The sequence below is a fragment of the Triticum aestivum genome, chromosome 6A (assembly GCF_018294505.1).
Source record: "Triticum aestivum cultivar Chinese Spring chromosome 6A, IWGSC CS RefSeq v2.1, whole genome shotgun sequence".
NCBI classification, from domain to species: Eukaryota; Viridiplantae; Streptophyta; class Magnoliopsida; order Poales; family Poaceae; genus Triticum; species Triticum aestivum.
Window position 1 is genome coordinate 66,165,195 of NC_057809.1, and position 20,484 is coordinate 66,185,678.

Here is a 20,484-nt window from a genome sequence, read left to right on the forward strand (position 1 = left end):
ATACTAATCCCGAAGGTAGATGTAGAGGTAGCGTGCCGACCGCGATCACATCGACTTTGGAACCGTTTCCCACACGCATTGTCACCTCATCCTTAGCCAATCTTCGCTTAATCCGTAGTCCCTGTTTCGAGTTGCAAATATTAGCAACAGAACCAGTATCAAATACCCAGGTGCTACTGCGAGCATTAGTAAGGTACACATCAATAACATGTATATCACATATACCTTTGTTCACCTTGCCATCCTTCTTATCCGCCAAATACTTGGGGCAGTTCCACTTCCAGTGACCAGTCTGCTTGCAGTAGAAGCACTCAGTTTCAGGCTTAGGTCCAGACTTGGGTTTCTTCTCTTGAGCAGCAACTTGCTTGCCATTCTTCTTGAAGTTCCCCTTCTTCTTCCCTTTGCCCTTTTTCTTGAAACTAGTGGTCTTATTGACCATCAACACTTGATGCTCCTTCTTGATTTCTACCTCCACAGCTTTCAGCATTGCGAAGAGCTCGGGAATAGTCTTGTTCATCCCTTGCATATTATAGTTCATCACGAAGCTCTTGTAGCTTGGTGGCAGTGATTGGAGAATTCTGTCAATGACGCAATCATCTGGAAGATTAACTCTCAATTGAATCAAGTGATTATTATACCCAGACATTTTGAGTATATGCTCACTGATAGAACTGTTCTCCTCCATCTTGCAGCTATAGAACTTATTTGAGACTTCATATCTCTCAATTCGGGCATTTGCTTGAAATATTAACTTCAACTCTTGGAACATCTCATATGCTCCATGACGTTCAAAACGTCGTTGAAGTCCCGATTCTAAGCCGTAAAGCATGGCACACTGAACTATCGAGTAGTCATCAGCTTTGCTCTGCCAGACGTTCATAACATCTGGTGTTGCTCCAGCAGCAGGCCTGGCACCCAGCGGTGCTTCCAGGACGTAATTCTTCTGCGCAGCAATGAGGATAATCCTCAAGTTATGGACCCAGTCCGTGTAATTGCTACCATCATCTTTCAATTTTGCTTTCTCAAGGAACGCATTAAAATTCAACGGAACAACAGCACGAGCCATCTATCTACAATCAACATAAACAAGCAAGATACTATCAGGGACTAAGTTCATGATAAATTTAAGTTCAATTAATCATATTACTTAAGAACTCCCACTTAGATAGACATCCCTCTAATCCTCTAAGTGATCACGTGATCCAAATCAACTAAACCATATCCGATCATCACGTGAGATGGAGTAGTTTCATTGGTGAACATCACTATGTTGATCATATCTACTATATGATTCACGCTCGACCATTCGGTCTCTGTGTTCCGAGGCCATATCTGTATATGCTTGGCTCGTCAAGTATAACCTGAGTATTCCGCGTGTGCAACTGTTTTGCACCCGTTGTATTTGAACGTAGAGCCTATCACACCCGATCATCACGTGGTGTCTCAGCACGAAGAACTTTCGCAACGGTGCATACTCAGGGAGAACACTTCTTGATAATTTAGTGAGAGATCATCTTATAATGCTACCGTCAATCAAAGCAAGATAAGATGCATAAAAGATAAACATCACATGCAATCAATATAAGTGATATGATATGGCCATCATCATCTTGTGCCTGTGATCTCCATCTTCGAAGCACCGTCATGATCAGCATCGTCACCAGCGCGATACCTTGATCTCCATCGTAGCATCGTTGTCGTCTCGTCAATCTTATGCTTCTACGACTATCACTACCGCTTAGTAATAAAGTAAAGCATTACATCACGATTGCATTGCATACAATAAAGCGACAACCATATGGCTCCTGCCAGTTGCCGATAACTCGGTTACAAAACATGATCATCTCATACAATAAAATTTAGCATCATGTCTTGGCCATATCACATCACAACATGCCCTGCAAAAACAAGTTAGACGTCCTCTACTTTGTTGTTGCAAGTTTTACGTGGCTGCTATGGGCTTAAGTAAGAACCAATCTCACCTACGCATCAAAACCACAACGATAGTTTGTCAAATAGACTCCGTTTTAACCTTCGCAAGGACCGGGCGTAGCCACACTTGGTTCAACTAAAGTTGGAAAGACTGTCGCCCGCAAGCCACCTATGTGCAAAGCATGTCGGGAGAACCGGTCTCGCGTAAGCGTACGCGTAATGTTGGTCCGGGTCGTCTCGTCCAACAATACCGCCGAACCAAAGTATGACATGCTGGTAGGCAGTATGACTTATATCGCCCACAACTCACTTGTGTTCTAGTCGTGCATATAACATCAAACCATAAAACCTAGGCTCGGATGCCACTGTTGGGGAACGCAGTAATTTCAAAAAAATTCCTACGCACACGCAAGATCATGGTGATGCATAGCAACGAGAGGGGAGAGTGTTATCTACGTACCCACACAGACCGACTGCGGAAGTGTTGACGCAACATAGAGGAAGTAGTCGTACGTCTTCTCGATCCGACCGATCCAAGCACCGTTACTCCGGCACCTCCGAGTTCTTAGCACACGTACAGCTCGATGACGATCCCCGGGCTCCGATCCAGGAAAGCGTCGGGGAGGAGTTTCGTCAGCAGGACGACGTGGTGACGATCTTGATGTTCTACCGTCGCAGGGCTTCGCCTAAGCACCGCTACAATATGATCGAGGTGGAATATGGTGGCAGGGGGCACCGCACACGGCTAAGGAACGATCTCAAGGATCAACTTGTGTGTCTAGAGGTGCCCCCTGCCCCCGTATATAAAGGATCCAAGGGGGAGGGGGCGGTCGGCCAGGAGGAGGGTGCAGGAGGAGTCCTGCTCCTACCGGGAGTAGGACCCCCCCCCCCAATCCTAGTTGGAATAAGATTCCCCGAGGGGGAAAGAGAGAGAGGGGGGCCGGCCACCTCTCCTTGTCCTAATAGGACTAGGGGAGGGGGGAGGCGCGCGGCCCACCTTGGGCTGCCCCTTTCTCCTTTCCACTAAAGCCCACTAAGGCCCATATGGCTCCCGTGGGGTTCCGGTAACATCCCGGTACTCCGGTAAAATCTCGTTTTCATCCGGGACACTTCCGATATCCAAACATAGGCTTCCAATATATCACTCTTTATGTCTCGACCATTTCGAGACTCCTCGTCATGTCCGTGATCACATCCGGGACTCCGAACTAACTTCGGTACATCAAAATGCATAAACTCATAATAACTGTCATCGTAACGTTAAGCGTGCGGACCCTACAGTTCGAGAACAATGCAGACATGACTGAGACACATCTCCGGTCAATAACCAATAGCGGGACCTGGATGCCCATATTGGCTCTACATATTCTACGAAGATCTTTATCGGTCAGACCGCATAACAACATACGTTGTTCCCTTTGTCATCGGTATGTTACTTGCCCGAGATTCGATCGTCGGTATCCAATACCTAGTTCAATCTCGTTACCGGCAAGTCTCTTTACTCGTTCCGTAATACATCATCTCACAACTAACATATTAGTTGTAATGCTTGCAAGGCTTATGTGATGTGCATTACCGAGAGGGCCCAGAGATACCTCTCCGACAATCGGAGTGACAAATCCTAATCTCGAAATACGCCAACCCAACATGTACCTTTGGAGACACCTGTAATGCTCCTTTATAATCACCCAGTTACGTTGTGACGTTTGGTAGCACCCAAAGTGTTCCTCCGGCAAACGGGAGTTGCATAATCTCATAGTCATAGGAACATGTATAAGTCATGAAGAAAGCAATAGCAACATACTAAACGATCGTGTGCTAAGCTAATGGAATGGGTCATGTCAATCAGATCATTCAACTAATGATGTGACCTCGTTAATCAAATAACAACACTTTGTTCATGGTTAGGAAACATAACCATCTTTGATTAACGAGCTAGTCAAATAGAGGCATACTAGTGACACTCTGTTTGTCTATGTATTCACACATGTATTATGTTTCCGGTTAATACAATTCTAGCATGAATAATAAACATTTATCATGATATAAGGAAATAAATAATAACTTTATTATTGCCTCTAGGGCATATTTCCTTCACGCCCCCCACGCGCTGACGCCTTGTCGCCCCACCACCCCGCCGCCCCCCACATGCTGACGCCTCGTCGCCCCACCACCCCGCCGCCCCACCGCCCCAGCACCCCCTCCACCCGCCCACCACCCGGCGCCATCGTCGCCCCCAGCGCCACCGCGGCCCCATCGCCCCCGCCTCCTTGCCGGCTCGGCGCTGCCGCTCACCGCCCCGGCGCCACCGTCACCCCCGTCACCGTCGCTCGATCCGGTGAGTTATTTTTTTTCTTTTTTTTCTTTTTTTTGCTATTAGATTTAGTGTTAGATTCAGTTTAGTTTTAGTGTTAGATTTAGTGTTAGATTCAGTTTAGTTTTAGTGCTAGAATATGTAGAAGGGGAAGAAGAAGAAGAAGAAGAAGAGGGGAGAATGGAGGAAGAGGAGGAGGGAGAAGAAGAAAGAAAAGAAGAGGAAGAGGAAACCCTAAACCCTAGTTTTAGTTATAGTTTTACTTTAGTTTTAGTTTCAGTTTAGTTTTAGTTTTTATTTTTAGTTTAGTTTATTTTAGATTAGTTTTAGTTTTAAGAAGAGGGGAGGAGGGAGAAGAAGAAAGAAAAGCGGAAGAAGAAAGAATAAGAAGAAGAAAGAAGAAGAAGAAGAAGAAGAAGAAGAAGAAGAAGAAGAAGAAGAAGAAGAAGAGGAGGAGGAGGGGGGGGAGAGGAGGAGGTGGAGGAAGAGGAGAAGAGGAGGAGGAGCAGGGAGGAAGAGGAGGAGGAGAAGAAGAGAAGAAGAAAAGGCTGTCACGTGCCCCGACCGCGACCCACACCCCGACCCCGACCCCGACACCCCGACCCCCGACACCCCGACCCCGACAAGGCACCCCGACCCCGACACGCCACCCAGACACCCCGGCACGACACCCCGACCCCGACCCCCGACACCCTGACACCACACCCCGACCCCGACACCCCGACCCCCGACACCCAGACCCCGAAACAGCACTCCGACCCTAACACGGCACCCCGACCCCAGACACCCAGACACCCCGACCCCGACCCCTGACCCCCTGACACCCTGACCCCGACCCCCGACACCCGACACCCTGACACCACACCCCGACCCCGACACCCAGACCCCCGACACCTAGACCCCGACACGGCACCCCGACCCCGACACGCCACCCCGACACCATATTTTTTTTGATTTTGTTATGAAAAACATCATATATTATTATTCATGTCGGTATTTTTTATGTTGTATTAATTTCGTTTACTCTTTTTCATGGCAGGTGTTGAAAGATGGTAGTGAAAGTGCGTTATATCGACTAGAGGGGGGTGAATAGGCGATTTTTATGAAAGTCTTCAAAACGTGGGAGTTATGAAGACAAACCGCGAAGATATGCCTATTACTATGTAGCGGAAGTTAGATTACACTAGGAAAGCCATGGTCAAGTATTCAATAGAGTGAAAGCACAATGACAAATAGTTGTAGTGTAATAAGGATTAGGTAGGAAGAAGTTATGAAGCCAAACAGATCATACATTCACGTTGTGAAGTCAAAAGATAGAGCAAGCATGCAATGGCTTCACAATGAGTAACAGTAAGACAAAGGAAGTGAAGATGAAACCAGTGACTCGTTGAAGACAATGATGTGTTGGACCAGTTCCAGTTGCTGTGACAACTGTACGTCTGGTTGGAGCGGCTAGGTATTTAAACCTTAGGACACACAGTCCCGGACACCCAGTCCTGAACACGCAGCTCAGGACACCAAGTCCTCACTGTATTCTCCTTGAGCTAAGGTCACTTAGTCCTCGCCCAATCACTCTGGTAAGTCTTCAAGGTAGACGCCCAAACCTTCACAGACTTCGATCACTGGCAATCCACAATGTCTCTTGGATGCTCTGAACGCGACGCCTAACCGTCTGGAGGATGCACAGTCCTCAAGTGTAATAAGTCTTCAGATCACACAGATAAGAAGACTTAAGTGATGCCCAATGTTCTCTGGCTCTGGGTGGTTAGGGCTTTATCCTCGCAAGGAATTCTCTCTCTCAAAGGCTTCGAGGTGGGTTGCTCTCAAACGACAAAAGCCGTGCACTGAAATTTGAGCAGCCAACCGTTTATGGTTGTAGGGGGTGGGCTATTTATAGCCACTTGGTAACCCGACCTGATTTGTCCGAAATGACCCTGGGTCACTAAGGAACTGACACGTGTCTCAACGGTCAGATTTCAAATTCTCATGGCAACTTTACTTGGGCTACAAGCAAAGCTGACTTGTCCGGCTCTGGACAAGATTCACTCTCATTGTCTTCACTCGAAGACATAGGTTTTTGGTTTAGGCATCACTTCAGTCATTCTGACTGGTTCTCCTGGACCCCACTTAACAGTACGGTTGTTCCTATGACTCAACACAAAAGAAAAAGAACTACGAAAGATCTAAGTCTTCGAGCTCCATAGGCTTCATAACGTGTCTTCTTTTGTCATAGTCTTCAATGTGAATATCTTCATATACCACCTTTGGCTTCAATGTCTTCATACATTTTTAGGGGTCATCTCTGGTAGTAAAACCGAATCAATGAGGGACTTCTACCTGTGTTATCCTGCAATTCTCACAAACACATTAGTCCCTCAACTAGGTTTATCGTCAATACTCCAAAACCAACTAGGGGTGGCACTAGATGCACTAACAATCTCCCCCTTTTTGGTGATTGATGACAAACTAGTTGAAGTTTTCAACGGGGAATATAGTCTGTGAAATTGTAAAGGATAAGGAATTGTCTTCATAAGTTGCAAGGGCTCCCCCTGAAGATGTGCATATAAGTTGATTTGCTTTTGGAATGCAAATGCACATGGCAAGTTGTACTTGTGGAGATTCACTTCAGCTTATGATGACAATCCACTATGCATGTGAAAGTATATGAAGATAATGACATGCATAATGGAAAATGGACGTCTGCAGAATGAGATAAGTGCCGAATTTATCTTCGCAAAAATAGGGTGGCAAACAAGTAGCGGACGACCATCTGGTTTAAGTGTTACAACTCATAAGAACCAAGTGTAAAACGAGAGTTGTAAGCACGAAGCAAAACATAACAAAACATAAAGCACCCACCATATGGACCCGCTTGAAGACTATCAACCCATATGCTTCTCCCCCTTTTGTCAGTAAGGACCAAAAAGGTTTGAAGACATAGAGTGTCTACTCGTTCCCAGGAGCAGCAGGGTCGTTGGAGGTGTTTGGCAGTGCAGAAGATCTTGGAGGTGCTGAAGCAGGTGGCGGTGAGGTAGCATCTCTTCTTCATCAATGATTCTGGCAGTGACTGTGGCAGCAGATGAAGAAAACTCAGAGTCTTCAAGTGATGGTGTGCTTCGCATCACAGCCCTTCTAGGAGGTGTGGTGTCAAACTTGAATCGCTCAGTGAAGCCATCCTCTTCAAGTTCAGCTTCAGTACACATCATTGATAGCCCTTTCCATGTACGACGACAGGTTTCATGGGTAACGAAGGCATTCTTGGTGGCAAGATTTCGAAGACGATTAACATCCACCAAGAGGCTTTTCATCTGTCGCTTTATCCAGTCATGATGCCTATGTTGTTTTTGATGAAGGGCCACAAGAAGCTCTCGGTCAGTGAGAACACGAGCGCGCTTCTTGGGTCTTGAAGCAGTTGCACTGTCAGTGGCTTCCGTTGAAGCCGGGTGTGGTGCACGTGTAGTGCCAGCCAAAGGATACACCCTAGAGATGGCTTCAACACCTTCAATGTTTTGAGTGAAGCTCTGGTGTTCTGCATTCTGAAGACTCAAAGGTTGCTTGGCAGGTTCAGCATAGATGGCTTCAGCAGAGGTATCCACATCTGGAAAGAAGATCCGATGGTTGCGGGCTGAGGGCTGATATGAGATCGCAGAATGAAGCTTGATCAGTCTCATTACCCAAGGAGCATAGAACTTCAAACCAAGTAAATTTGAGCCAGATGCAGCAAGTTGGCGTATGAAAAAGTCCTGTGTGTTGAAGCATTTGCCATGAAGGATACAGAATATCAGAGTCTTCATTGCACCCTCGATTTTGGCATTTGGAGAGTGCCCTTTGATAGGCCAGAGAGTCCACCGGATAATGTGATAGATGGTTCGGGGCAGGTACTCAAGGTCTTCAACGAAGAACTCTGTTGGATAAGGAGCATCGAGGGGCAACGGCTTCATCATGGAGAGCATCTGACTCATATTCGGTTCAGGCCTCTGGAATATGCTCTCAAGAGCTTCAATGTGTAGTGGACAGCCTTCCTCGAAGAATTCGCCAGGAGTGGGCAGGCCGGTGAGCTCAATGATATCAAATGCATTGGCTTCGTGATGGACATTGCCGGTCATCCACTCCAGGGTCCAAGTCTTCAGATCTCTGTTGTATCCTTTGATGTGGAGGGTGGCATAGAATTGCAGCAGAAGCTCTTCATCCCAGTGCTCTTCATCAGTCACAAACTGCAGCAGACCCACTTGCTTGAAGCAATCCAATGCTTCCTCTAAACATGGCAGACCAGCAATGGCTTCAACATCAAGGCGCTTGTGCGGGAAGATGCGACCTTGGTTGTATAGGATGCATGAATAGTAGCTGCGCTGAGGATAGCTCCAGAACCTATCTGATGAAATCCTTTCCCTTGAATAGGGGTTCTTGGAGCTGTTGAAGAACGTATTATCTGCCATGAAGCTATTGATGTTAAAAGACCCAGGTGCTGATGCAGGACCTGGGAACCTCGGCAGCCGTGGGACTGGCTTCTGGACATGAGGCTTGTGCTCAACATGGTAATCAAATTGAGGACCTGCAGCGGACTCAGGAACAGAAGTGTCTGGATCAGTAGCTTTGCTGTCTTCTGAAGCTTTTGGTGGGGAGGGCTCCACATTGGCTTCAGTGTTGGTTGTGGCAGCCTCAATATTTTTAGCCTCCACTTGACTAGCTGGAGGGTCAGACTTAGGCACATTCTCCTGGAGAACCGCTTCATGGTGTAGCGGGGGAGTAGGATCTTGTGGTACTTCTTCATTTTCTTCGGCTGATGCAGCCGGAATGTCTTCAGCATAGACTTGAGGCCTTGGACCTCTGCGAAGCCTGCGGAACGCAGACGACGCCCGTGGGGTTGGAGTGGGCCGGGCCTCAAAGTCTTCTTCCTCTTGAGGGCGATCCGCCCATGACGCATCTTGTGCAATTGGCGTCAGAGGACGACCAATGCTGATGAGTTCGCTGTGTTCATACTGAGGAAGGGCTGCATCATCTTGTACATTGTCCTGATGACCAATGTCTTCAGCAGCGATGGGGTCGACTGCTGGTATGTCTTCAGCTTCAGGAGCCTCTGTGGAAGCAGGCTCATGAACTGTCAGTTGTCGTTCTGCGTTTGGGTGAACCATAGAAATAGGTTCAACTATCAAGGGCTCTGTGGGAGCAGCCCGAGATTTCTTGGTCTTTCTTTTCTTCTTGCTGGGGGTAGCAGGAGAGGCTTCAGAGCTTTTCCGCTTCTGGGCTTCAGCCTCAGCAGTTCTTGTCTTCTTGAGCTCTGAAGCTGTTGACCGGCTCTTTGGCTTCGAGCCAGTCGTTGCAGTTGGGAAGACAAGCGGAACTGCTTCCTGCCTTGATGCCTCTGGTTCAGCTGGAACAGTGTTCTTCTTTTTCTTTGCGGCCATCTTGGGGTCGATGACAGGACGCCCAAGTGCCTTGCGCTTCTCAGCCTCATTGTAGGCTTGCACACATCTCTCAGCCAGAGACTTCATCCGCTCACGTGAACCTTGAGCTTCTGCATGCTTCTTCAGAAAGTTTTCCTTGAGCTCGTGCATCATGATCTTGAAGCTCTTCACTTCTTGCACGCTAAGCTTGGCCACATGCTTCTTGAAATGAGCCTTTTCATGATCAATTTTCTGCTTCAGTTCAACAATGCGCTGGGCAATTGCAAGTTCTGAAGCAATAGCGCCTTGGAAGGCGACGCTGAGGCCAAAGGGCAGCTGCAGATCTTCGAAGCTGATATTAGGGGAGGCAAACCACTCGTCAATGAAGTCGTGGATGATGCCAACATCAAAGAGAGGCAGATTGTTGAATATTTCAGCTTCTTCTTTGCTCTTGATGAGCTGCTCGAGAGCGTCATCTCCAAGATCTTCATCACTTGACAGATCAATGGCTTCGCTGCGCAGAATGGCAGCAGCTGTGAGCTCTTTGCCGGTGTGTGGCTTAGGCATCTTGGCCTTCTGGGGCTTGGAGACGCGGGATACGTCTTCAGTCTGCACACTGTCTTCAGGAGGTGCAGTTGCCAATGGCTTCGCCCTTGAGATTTTTGGTGAAGGGGCCGGCTTTGAAGCTTTTGGCTTCTTAGACTGCTTAGGCTTCGCCACTGCAGGCACTGCAGGCGCTTCATCAGACTCAGTGTCAGCTGCAGTCTCATTCACTGCAGTCCCTTGAACCAAGATGTAGGTGATGAGGCCTTCGAGGTTGGCAAATGGACCGATGACATTGGGTTCTGCTTCGCGTGTGCCATCTGCCCTTGGTGCTGAGGGACCAGGGTTGAAGTCTAACCCAAATTTCTTCTTGTTCTGCTTCGCTGATTGTTGGGCAAACTGGAAGTTGCGCTTGAACAGATTGTCGTCATGACACCAGAGTAGTGACTACGGATGTGCATCATCAGGCTGTGGTCCTCGAACCATGCATGGGTAGAAGCTTTGGGCAATAGCTTCATCTCTGGACCTGGGTACAAGGTTCTTGTAAAGGATGTCCCCCCACGGTTTCTTGATGGCACTTTTCTCAGCATACTCTTGGGTTGTGAAGCGGTATTTGAACCATTGTTCTGCCCAGTAGCGTTGAATCCATTGGATTCTGGTCTTGCGCTGCCCATAATTCTCTTCAGGATCTGTTTTATACATTTCTGCCAGGTCATTAGGCAGATCTTTGGATGTTCCTCCACGTCTCTGTCTGCCCCCCTTCCTTGCTGCTGCTTTTGAAGCCATAAACTTTAACTTGAAAGGCTTCAAAACTTTCAAAGGCTTCAAAGGCTTTCTTTTGCTGGACCAACAGGAACTGGCTTCAGGAGAATTTATGTGTTGCTGTAGAAACTCTGCAAATGAATGCAGACTATGAGAACCAAAGGATTCTCCCACGGACATGTACCTGTGACATCATTAAGGTGCGAGGGAAGGGGAATAGGTCATATGCATTCTCAGAAGATTTTGAAGATAAATCAGTTTAGAAGACATTGACCTCATCGTGCGAAGACATTCACTCATAGAAAAGAAGTTGGTTCCAGATTTGTACGAACCCACAGATCAGTACAAGTGAGGAATCTAACTACTTCACGAAGCACAAGTGAATATACTAGGCATGTTATGAGATGCAGATTGAGAGATCTAACTTGTGTGAAGAGAAACTTCTTATGGTAGAAAGTGACAGAACCATGGGATCAAAAGGGGCTGTAAAAGACGTTTTATTTACCACACTTGGAACTGCTAGACGAAGTGGGAGATGATGCTGAGCAGTTCAATCCTCCGTGCCCTAACTTGGCGACGGAAGACACCTACGGCGATGGCGGAGAGGACAATGTCCGCGATCGGCGTGAAGACGGCGTCAGAGAGGTTGCGGCAGCGAAGCGCTTCGTCGTCGGCGTCGTCGAGAGCTAGCAGTGGCGCTAGGGTTCGTGCGAGGGTGGAAGAAGGAGATAATAACCGCAGTAAGTGTGAATTTATAGGCGCAGGGGCGGCACTGCGCTATTACTTAGGTGCCCCTGGCGATTCGCATTTGAGTAGTACGTGGCCATCATGCGGTATTTTGGGGGCAGTTCCACATGCCACGCACGCCTGGATTGTCGGGCGGTCGTTCCTACTTCTTCGGATTTTATGTGGAGGAATGAGCATTGAAAACGGACTTTATGGTTGTCTCTATATCTTCTGCTGACAAGGACACAGTGAAGACATTCAACAGTTTCAATAGAATGCATATGACTTAGAGAGATAGAGTTTGAGATAGAAAGCATAGAGAAGTTTGGGGTCCGATCACATTCACTTAGTTCAAAAGATTCAACACGAAGACATAGCTATAAGTGAATGTTGTAGAGGATAGAACACTAGCATATATATATCTATACAATCAACGTAGTGAAGATAATCATGAAGACATGTTCGAAGCCAAACCAAATGTGAAGACAACCAAATGTGAAGACATTGCAAGGTAACGCCATGAGATAAACACTTCAAAGAGAATGTTTGGTGGTGGCGTTACCCACCGTATAGGAAGTATTAGACCCAGACACGGCGCACAATTATCGTGGCGCTCCGAAGTCAAATTCCACATTAATGTATTCACACTTAGAATGTATGTCTTCATTGATTAAAGATATACTTTACTTCGTGTGTTGCACATCTAAGTTATCAATATGCATAAGGGTTAGGATGTGTGCCTGATTACAGGACATTTGAGGATTCCAGGATATTTAGCTCACACCGTAACTTGCAAAACCTCTTCTCATCCAAGGGCTTGGTGAAGATATCTGCCAATTGTTCTTCAGTGTTGACGTGTATGATATCAATGTCTTCCTTCACAACATGATCTCTGAGAAAGTGATGACGAATTTCAATGTGCTTTGTCTTTGAGTGCTGAACTGGGTTGTTGGCAATCTTGATGGCGCTTTCGTTGTCGCAGTAAAGTGGCACTTGCTTCAGATGAATGCCATAGTCCTTGAGTGTTTGCTTCATCCACAGAAGCTGAGCACAGCAAGATCCAACAGCAATGTATTCAGATTCAGAAGTGGAGAGAGATACACAGTTCTGCTTCTTTGAAGACCAACATACAAGTGATCGTCCCAGAAAGTGACATGTGCCTGACGTAGACTTGCGATCAACTTTGTCACCAGCATAATCAGCATCCGAGAATCCAACCAAATCAAACTCTGAGCCCTTTGGATACCATAATCCTAGAGTTGGAGTGTGAGCCAAATATCGAAGAATTCGCTTCACAGCTAAGTGATGCGACTCCTTTGGTGCCGCTTGAAATCGAGCACACATGCAAACACTAAGCATAATATCTGGCCTAGATGCACATAGATAAAGTAAAGAACCAATCATGGAGCGGTATACCTTTTGATCGAACTCTTTACCATTGTCGTCAGGACCCAGATGATGTTTGGCTGGCATTGGTGTTGTGAAGCCTTTGCAGTCTTGCATACCGAACTTCTTCAGGCAATCTTTGAGATACTTCTCTTGAGATATGAAGATGCCATTGCGTTGTTGTCGTATTTGAAGACCAAGAAAGAACTTCAGCTCCCCCATCATGGACATCTGATATTGCTCTTGCATCATATATCCAAACTCTTCACTGTACTTCTGATTGGTGCATCCGAAGATAATGTCATCCACATATATTTGGCACACAAACAGTTCACCATCATATGTCTTCGTGAAAAGAGTGGGATCTAGGGAACCAGGTATGAAGCCTTTGCTCTTCAGGAAGTATTTGAGTGTATCATACCAGGCCCTAGGGGCTTGTTTGAGGCCATGCAGCGCCTTGTTGAGCTTGTATACCATGTCAGGATGTTTTGGATTCTCAAAGCCAGGCGGTTGTGCAACATACACTTCTTCTTCAATCTTGCCATTTAGAAAGGCACTCTTCACATCCATTTGATACAGAAGTATGTTATGATGATTTGCATAGGCCAGCAGTATGCGTATGGCTTCAAGCCTAGCCACAGGAGCAAAAGTTTCATCGAAGTCAACGCCTTCCACTTGAGTATATCCTTGAGCAACGAGACGAGCTTTGTTTCTGACAACTTGACCATGCTCATCTTGCTTGTTGCGGTATATCCATTTGGTGCCTATTATGTTGTGCTTCTGTGGATCAGGACGCTTAACCAGTTCCCATACATTATTCAGCTCAAACTGTTGAAGCTCTTCTTGCATAGCTTGAATCCATTCAGGTTCCATAAAGGCTTCTTCAACTTTCTTAGGTTCTGAGATTGAGACGAATGCGAAGTGCCCACAGAAATTTGCCAGTTGAGTTGCCCTTGAACGAGTGAGTGGACCAGGTGCATTGATGCTGTCAATTATTCTGTCAATCTGCACTTCATTGGCAACACGAGGATGTACAGGGCGAAGACTTTGCTCTTGCTGATCTGTGTTGTTGTTGAGAGGAATGTCTTTAGGCTGAGCATTGTCTTCATGTTGATCAGGTGCTGAGATGATAAGTTCTTCTTCAGGATGAGCTTCAGAAGGTATAATCTCTCCAGTTCCCATTAGCTTGATTGATTCACTAGCTGGAATTTCATCTAGCACATTTGGCAGTTGCTCTCTTTGTGAACCATTTGTCTCATCGAACCGCACATCCACTGTTTCAACCACTTTGTAATGAAAGAGATTGAAGACTCTGTAGGAGTGCGAGTCCTTTCCATAGCCAAGCATAAAACCCTCATGTGCTTTTGGTGCAAACTTTGAGGTGTGGTGTGGGTCCTTGATCCAGCACCTTGCGCCAAATACTCTGAAGTAACTGACATTTGGCTTCTTGCCAGTTAGGAGTTCATAAGATGTCTTGTACAGAAGCTTGTGAAGATAAACACGATTGATTGTATGGCATGCAGTGTCAATGGCTTCAGTCCAGAATTTTCTTGGAGTCTTGTATTCATCTAGCATCGTTCTGGCCATCTCAATGAGTGTTCTGTTCTTGCGTTTGACGACGCCATTCTGCTGTGGCGTGTACGGAGCTGAGAATTCATGTGTGATGCCCAAGGTATCAAGATATGTATCAAGGCCAGTGTTCTTGAATTCAGTGCCATTGTCACTTCTGATGTGCTTTATCTTGGCGCCAAAATTGTTCATAGCTCGATTGGTGAAGCGTCTGAAGACATCCTGCACTTCAGTCTTGTAAAGGATTATGTGCACCCAAGTATATCTAGAGTAATCATCAACAATGACGAAGCCATAGAGGCAAGCATTAGTAGTAAAAGTTGAGTAGTGAGTGGGACCGAAAAGATCCATGTGGAGCACTTCGAAGGGTTGAGTAGTAGTCATGATTGTCTTTGAAGGATGTTTTGCCCTCGTCATCTTCCCTGCTTCACAGGCACCGCATAAGTGATCTTTCTTGAACTTGACGCCCTCGATGCCTATGACATGCTTCTTCTTCGCAAGGGTGTGGAGGTTCCTCATGCCAGCATGCCCAAGCCTCCGATGCCAAAGCCAGCATTCTGAAGCTTTTGCAAGAAGACATACTGCAAGTTGTGGCCCTGCTGAGAAATCTATCACATACAAATCATCTTTTCGATACCCTTCAAACACTAGAGACTTGTCAGATTCCATTAGTACAAGACAACGATATTTTCCAAACATTACGATCATGTTCAAATCGCAAAGCATTGAGACAGACATTAAGTTGAAGCGAAGGGATTCAACAAGCATGACTTTATCCATGTGTTGATCCTTTGAGATTGCAACTCTACCTAGACCCAATACCTTACTTTTACCAGTGTCAGCAAATGTGATGTGGCTCTTGTCGGATGGACGTAAGGTTGAGTCCATAAGAAGGCTTCTTTTGCCAGTCATGTGATTTGTACACCCACTGTCAATAATCCATTCTGAAGACTTTGAAGACGCTGGTGTCGTACCCTACAGTGCAGTTAGGGGGATAGGCTTCACGAAGAGAATTGTGAAGCAAAAACATTTGACGAACCAGTGGGTTATGAAGACTTAGATCCAGATTAGGACTAATAGGGAGAGTAGCATGCGATTCAGGAACGAAGTACATAATGATGCCATTCGGGCATTTTATCTTGCGCCCTACAAGATTTTTAAGGTCCCCAGCAATAGTGTCAGAAGATTTTGGTTTTCTACTGGAGACCTTTCCCTGCAAAAGAGAGTTAAGCCTTCTTAACCACCCACATCTTCAAGGGTGGCTTAGAAGCAATAAGTCTAAGTGCAGCATCTGAGAATTTTGGCTTTGAAGCCTTAGCAAACAGTCTTGCAGGTGGACAATAGTACTCATAAGAATAAGCAGAATAATTTTTGGTCATATGAACATGAAGGTTTGATGAACCGCTCTCATATTCATATGCCTGAGTATGGTTCCCCTGCAAAACATTTGCGTTAGTGCGACTCAGGTGAGTCCTTTGTCTGTATGAAGCCTTTGGACCGTATGATGCCTTTGGTCTGAGGTTTGTCTTCTTCATGTGAGGTGTCATGAAGACATTCACAGGAAGATTTTCCAGACACGTTTTCGGAACCCAGATCTTCTTCATAGGCGGTCCATTCCTGCAGTTAGTACCAATGTACCTGGCAAACACTTCACCATTCTGATTCTTAAACAGTTTATAGTTTGCATGAAAGGATTCATCAATGATAATGAGGTTAGCACAAGTGAAGCCAGATAAATTGGATGGATCTGCTGAAAGTTCCTTTGCAGCAACCCATGTGGTTTTGGGGTACTTCTCAGGTTTCCAGTAAGAGCCATCTGCATTTATTTTCCTTACGAACCCAACACCCTCTTTCCTAGGGTTTTGGTTCAGAATCTGCTTCTTGAGGACTTCACATAATGTCTGATGTCCTTTAAGACTTTTGTACATCCCTGTTTCAAGCAATGTCTTCAACCTAGCATTCTCATCAGCAATAGCAGTGGTATCCTCAGCAGAGGGGTTAGTTACCACATCAACAGTTGAAGATATTGCAACAGCAGTAGCAGTGGAACATTCAGCAACAGAAGTAGCATTATCACGCTCAATGCATTTAAGACATGGTGGTTCAAATCCTTCCTGAGCGGAACTGATCTGTTCGGCGCGAAGTGACTCGTTTTCCTTTTGAAGATCTTCATGAGCCGCTCTCAATTTCTCAAGTTCTTGCTTCCTTTGAAGATAATCATAGGAAAGCTTTTCATGAGTTGTTGAGAGAGTATCAAGACGATCTTCAAGTTCCTGATACTTAACATGAAGATTTTTTATGTCTTCAATTAAGGATTCAGATCGAGTCATTTCAGCACCCAACAGATCATCGCTTCTGTCTAACAGTTTTTGAATATGTTCCATAGCTTTCTGTTGTTCAGTTGCAATTTTAGCAAGTGTTTTGTAGCTGGGTTTCGAATCACAGTCAGAGTCATCGTCACTAGATGTTTGATAGCGAGTAGTGCGTGTGTTTACCTTGGCACCGCGTGCCATGAAGCAGTAGGTAGGAGTGGAGTCATTCTTGTTATTTGCATCGGTGTCGGTGATGAAGTCATTGTCTTTAGTGTTGAAGATGGACTTGGCGACGTATGCTGTAGCCAGACTCACAATGCCAGAATTAGACTCCTCCTCAGACTCCACCTCTGCCTCCTCAGAAGCGGACTCCTCCTCTGAATCCATTTCCTTGCCAACAAACGCACGTGCCTTGCCAGATGAGCTCTTCTTGTGTGATGAAGACTTTAAGGAAGACTTGGAAGAAGACTTTGAGTATTTCTTCTTCTTTTTGTCGCCAGAATCATATTCCTTGCTCTTCTTCTTCCTTCTGTTCTCATTGTCCCACTGTGGACACTCAGAGATGAAGTGTCCAGTTTTCTTGCACTTGTGACATGTTTTCTTCTTGTAGTCATGAGCAGAAGCTTCATCATTCCTTGAGCTTGATCGTGAAGATTTTCTGAAGCCTTTCTTCTTGGTGAATTTTTGGAACTTCTTCACTAGCATTGCAAGTTCCCTTCCAATGTCTTCAGGATCATCAGAACTGCTGTCAGATTCTTCTTCAGATGAGGAAACAACTTTTGCCTTCAAGGCACGAGTTCGCCCATAGTTTGGACCGTAGATATCTCTTTTCTCAGAAAGCTGAAACTCATGTGTGTTGAGCCTCTCAAGTATGTCAGACGGATCGAGTGTCTTGAAATCAGGACGTTCTTGAATCATCAGGGCTAGGATGTCAAACAAACTATCAAGTGATCTCAGCAGCGTCTTGACGACTTCATGTTTAGTGATCTCAGTGGCGCCGAGGGCTTGAAGCTCATTTGCGATGTTAGTGAGCCGGTCAAATGTGTGCTGGACATTCTCATTGTCATTTCGCTTGAAGCGGTTGAAGAGGTTGCGAAGAACACTGATTCTCTGATCTCTCTGGGTTGAGATGCCTTCATTGACCTTGGAGAGCCAGTCCCAGACCAGCTTGGATGTCTTCAAGGCACTCACACGGCCATACTGTCCTTTTGTCAGATGACCACAGATGATATTTTTGGCAGTAGAGTCCAGTTGAGTGAACTTTTTGACATCAGCAGCAGTGAGACCTTCTCCAGCCTTGGGAACGCCGTTCTTGACGACATACCATAGGTCGACGTCAATGGCTTCAAGATGCATGCGCATCTTATTCTTCCAATAGGGATATTCAGTTCCATCGAAGACGGGGCACGCAGCGGAGACTTTGATTATCCCTGCAGTCGACATAGCTAAAACTCCAGGTGGTTAAACTGAATCACACAGAACAAGGGAGCACCTTGCTCTGATACCAATTGAAAGTGCGTTATATCGACTAGAGGGGGGGTGAATAGGCGATTTTTATGAAAGTCTTCAAAACGTGGGAGTTATGAAGACAAACAGCAAAGATATGCCTATTACTATGAAGCGGAAGTTAGATTACACTAGGCAAGCCATGGTCAAGTATTCAATAGAGTGAAAGCACAATGACAAATAGTTGTAGTGTAATAAGGATCAGGTAGGAAGAAGTTATGAAGCCAAACAGATCATACATTCATGTTGTGAAGTCAAAAGATAGAGCAAGCATGCAATGGCTTCACAATGAGTAACAGTAAGACAAAGGAAGTGAAGATGAAACCAGTGACTCGTTGAAGACAATGATGTGTTGGACCAGTTCCACTTGCTGTGACAACTGTACGTCTGGTTGGAGCGGCTAGGTATTTAAACCTTAGGACACACAGTCCCGGACACCCAGTCCTGAACACGCAGCTCAGGACACCAAGTCCTCACCGTATTCTCCTTGAGCTAAGGTCACTTAGTCCTCGCCCAATCACTCTGGTAAGTCTTCAAGGTAGACTCCCAAACCTTCACAGACTTCGTTCACTGGCAATCCACAATGTCTCTTGGATGCTCTGAACGCGACGCCTAACCGTCTGGAGGATGCACAGTCCTCAAGTGTAATAAGTCTTCAGATCACACAGATAAGAAGACTTAAGTGATGCCCAATGTTCTCTGGCTCTGGGTGGTTAGGGCTTTATCCTCGCAAGGAATTCTCTCTCTCAAAGGCTTCGAGGTGGGTTGCTCTCAAACGACAAAAGCCGTGCACTGAAATTTGAGCAGCCAACCCTTTATGGTTGTAGGGGGTGGGCTATTTATAGCCACTTGGTAACCCGACCTGATTTGTCCGAAATGACCCTGGGTCACTAAGGAACTGACACGTGTCTCAACGGTCAGATTTCAAATTCTCATGGCAACTTTACTTGGGCTACAAGCAAAGCTGACTTGACCGGCTCTGGACAAGATTCGCTCTCATTATCTTCACTCGAAGACATAGGTTTTTGGTTTAGGCATCACTTCAGTCATTCTGACTGGTTCTCCTGGACCCCACTTAACAGTATGGTTGTTCCTATGACTCAACACAAAAGAAAAAGAACTACGAAAGATCTAAGTCTTCGAGCTCCATAGGCTTCATAACGTGTCTTCTTTTGTCATAGTCTTCAATGTGAATATCTTCATATACCACCTTTGGCTTCAATGTCTTCATACATTTTTAGGGGTCATCTCTGGTAGTAAAACCGAATCAATGAGGGACTTCTACCTGTGTTATCCTGCAATTCTCACAAACACATTAGTCCCTCAACTAGGTTTGTCGTCAATACTCCAAAACCAACTAGGGGTGGCACTAGATGCACTTACAGTAGGCGCTGGTCCGGAGCGCTCCGAGGCCCCTTCTTCGTCGGCGCGTGGTGGGAGGTCTTCCATTCCACCCGCACAAATCCAACAAGCGTTGCTGGACAGTATGGCGACACCGCTGGGCCCTTCTTCGCCAACCGCGGTGCCCAACAGGGGACGAGGAAAGGGAGGGAAGAAGAGAGGAGCTGGAGCACGTGGTCGCGGGAGAGGAGGTAGGGTGACTGCTAGGGTGCCTTCCTTGCTGCCACTCCCAGCTGTTTCACCTGAGCACGTGACTACTAGGGTGCCTTCCTCGCCGCCACCCCTAGTTGTTTCACCCGAGCACGTGACTGCTAGGGTGGACTCGTCCGAGGAGGAGGCTACACGGACTCCGGTCCATGAGCCTTGGGTCCACGGGCCTTCGGCCCATGATAGTTGGTCCCATGAGACCCCGGACGAGCACACGTCTGGATGGGGTACCTGGCCGGATCAGCCCGAGGGGCCGAGTGGCCATGCTGATGATGGCGGGGAGCCGACTGATATTGAGGAGGAGGGGGCACCGTCTACCAGCGTGGTTGTACACGGCTCCCGTCCGTGCCGGTGACCCGCGAGCAAAGGTGGTTGATTTTCCCTAATGGGGAGAGGTAAGTGCATTTAATATTTTTGTACCTTCTGCATTCACGTTTCTTCA